This window comes from Sesamum indicum, linkage group LG10, assembly GCF_026168435.1.
Source record: "Sesamum indicum cultivar Baizhima isolate 11 linkage group LG10, ASM2616843v1, whole genome shotgun sequence".
Taxonomy (NCBI): Eukaryota; Viridiplantae; Streptophyta; class Magnoliopsida; order Lamiales; family Pedaliaceae; genus Sesamum; species Sesamum indicum.
Window position 1 is genome coordinate 13,592,667 of NC_142666.1, and position 3,184 is coordinate 13,595,850.

The following is a 3,184-nucleotide window of genomic DNA, read 5'->3' on the forward strand; positions in this document are numbered from 1 at the left end:
AAAAGAACTCCTAGGAAATTCCATAGAAGACAGTTAAAGGAATTCCTACGAAGTTCACAAGCGACGCCTAAAAATAATCAAACAAACTCCTAAGAAGTTTTGTCGAAAACAATCAAAGGAACTCCTATGAAGATTTCAAACAATGCCTAAAAATAATCAATGAAACTTCTAAAATGTTTCATAAAAAACAATAAAAGGAACTCGTAAGAAGTTCCATAAAATGGTTGAAAGAGCTCCTAAGAAGCTCCCAAGCAAATACATAATAGCATTATACAAAGGACTCCTAACAAGTCCCAAAAAAATACATAACGAATAAAGACAACAACAATAATTAAGAAATAAGTATAAAAGGAATTCATTAAATAAGAAATAACAACTATGTTGTCCCGATTACAAAATAAGAAATTTGTAAAGAAAACTGTAAGGTAAGTCAAGCGCGATCACCCCCAACATCGACATCTGCACCCTCAGCAGGTGGCTCATCCACAACTTCCACCTCGCCTTCTTCGACAACACCTCATAAGTCACAAGGGGATCAAGAAACATAAAATCCTCTCTTCCTAAGCGACCACACTCTCTCAGCTTGGAGTGACATTGCCTAATTTTCTAATCATAAATTTCATTAGCTCTCGCCACAACAACACCTTCGAACTCCTCGGAATCCTCATACATCTCCTTGAAGTCGTACCAAACACACTTCAAGTAAATCTTTCCAGCCTCCCACTTTAGGAAGCTTTGACTAGAAGCGACTTCACAATTATAATGATCTTTCCATTTGCTCTAACCCTCACTCGTCTCCTTGAGGTTCTCTTGACAGGAAGCAAGCACTCTTTTCCTCTCTTCAAGAGCAGCCTTTGACCGCTTCAGTTCCTTGTCTTAAACTCGAAGCATTTGTCGATAATCTCGGGTAAAGTAGTAATCTAAGGACACAAAAAAGGAAGAAGTTGTAAAACTGAGTAAACAACTAAACAAAAATAAAAACCAAATAAAAATAAACTCACCCTAGCAGATTCGTAGTACAAAAGGCGAGTAACAATACGATTAGCAAGGGAGCTAAAATGAGCGATGTCATAATCACTCACAATGTTGCGCGACCTCACATAGGCTAGATCGAAGTCTGAAGCATCTCAAAGCTACCCCTTCGTGGCAATTGATCCCAAAAGAAAAGAGTCCCTTTCCAGTTCCATGAGGAACCTCAACATCCTCAGATTCACGGGGCCTTTTAAACGATCTAGATGGCGCTACACGACTATCTTTCCCATATCCCCCTTGACCATGGTTCACATCACGAGGACGCAAAAGGGGAGGAGGCAAGCGATGCCTCTCGCCTTTTTTCCTCAAAGCATGGGGAGGACGAACCCGCACATTGCGATCATGTTGCTTAAGCTCTCGTTCAACCTTGAAATGCTGAATGTTGTGCAATGAAACCTTCTTCCCAGAAGCGAAAAAGAAACAACAACCAAAAAAGTCGCAATAGAGCAAAACCGACGATGAAGAACAAATGAATAAGGCAAACAAATATACCAGATGCGAGTAAAGATTTCACATCAAACGATTGGTCAAACAAACCCGCTCCTATGAAAGACATATGAGATCATGACTAGAGTTAGGGTGGAAGAGGTCCCCCCCCAACTAGTCCCCAAACCTCAACCCAAGTACTTAGCATAATTTTTTTTTTCTTTCCAAGGCCCTCTAGAAGAGAAACCCCCTCCAAGAATTTACACTCACTTCAAAGATAGAAATAAAAGAAAGAATCATTGGCTATCTTTCTAAACGAAAAATAGTATATAGAATGACTCAATGGAAAGAGGCAAGAAAACCCTCGAGATACGTAAAATATTCAGAGTAAATTCACTAACACAAAAGACCATACTCTTTTATTATATCCACCAACAGATGATGAGGAGGAAGTGTAAAACTCGAGTGAATAAATGCGGAGTATATAGTAAAACAACCTAAGGAGATTCCTTGATTCTATCCCCCACCCTTGGGAGGCAGAACTCAAAAGCAGAAGATGGATCAACTTTATTCCTTAAAAGGTCAAACTTCTCAAAATTCAAGACACTATCACAATTATCGACATCCAAAACTTTGGCGAGCTATAGAAGACTCCAATTCATCACTTTGGACAAGGATATGACTAGCAATTATTTTTTGTGATGAATTAGAACCCACTAAAATTTCAAGCAAATGGAAATGACTCTTACGAAAATTCCTAATCGCCTCAATAACTTCATCTTGAAAATCAACAATTGCCCATAGAATAAAAGATAAAGATGAATGAGATGGAACAACGCACACCCCTGGTTGAGGCAGATCACCTCGATCAGCATCTAGTCTAGGTGATCCACCTTGACCAACATCTAGCAGAGGTTGGTCACCTCATCCTAGCAAAGCTGGTCGAGGCTATACCTTGTCCAGTCGCGGTGTCGCCCCTTCCAGCACTATTGTCGCTCCATTCGGTGACAACTCCTCACTCCTGCTATTTTTCTTTGACATATAGCGACCTAATCCGGATGGATACCTAACCGACTCCCAAGTACGTTGACTCATAAGAAACGAATTAACGTGATGCAACAAAAAGAAAGAAATCATTAATAACGCGAGAAGGGAGAAGGAATAATTAATTAATAGAAGATATCTCTCCTAGCCATAAAGGTATTTTTTGAAGAGAAAACGAAAAAATTGATTTACAGAAGTGGACAAGACATTCGTTGTATCAAGATATATATACACATATATATGGTGATCAACTCAAGTAGTCCTTAATACAGACCAAGCCCGTAGAAGAGTTTAAGATTCACTATAATTCAAAAATACCCCTAAAGATTTTTATGAATTGAGGGGCTGTTGATGGTGGAGAAATTAAAAAATCTATTAATAAAGGGAAAGATCATCCAAACAAGGAAAGAAGAATATCGCCTCAAAAGAAAAGTCCGAAGTCAAACTTATCAAACTATTATAATTCGGCTATTTATGAAAATACCCCCATTAGACAAATCGCAACCGTGTAAAAGGGTAGGTAAATGACGGAATGATATTTCACATTCACCTACCATAAATAACGTAATATCCTGTAGTAGTATAAATACCCACCTTCATTTGAGAGGGAGATAAATTATTTTTATAGGAACTCTAGTGTCAAGCGTGTTGAACCGCACTCTTATAATACATGTGTAGCCGA

General features: G+C 38.6%; 1 long non-coding RNA gene across 1 annotated transcript; it reads right to left on the bottom strand.

The window, feature by feature from the left end:
- Window positions 1-331: 331 nt before the first annotated feature.
- On the bottom strand, window positions 332-2,753 carry LOC148786691 (uncharacterized). Its single transcript, XR_016067784.1, has 2 exons — window positions 1,002-2,753; window positions 332-920 (listed from the first exon to the last, which is right to left on the bottom strand). It is a non-coding gene; the product is annotated as an uncharacterized LOC148786691 (long non-coding RNA).
- Window positions 2,754-3,184: the final 431 nt, after the last annotated feature.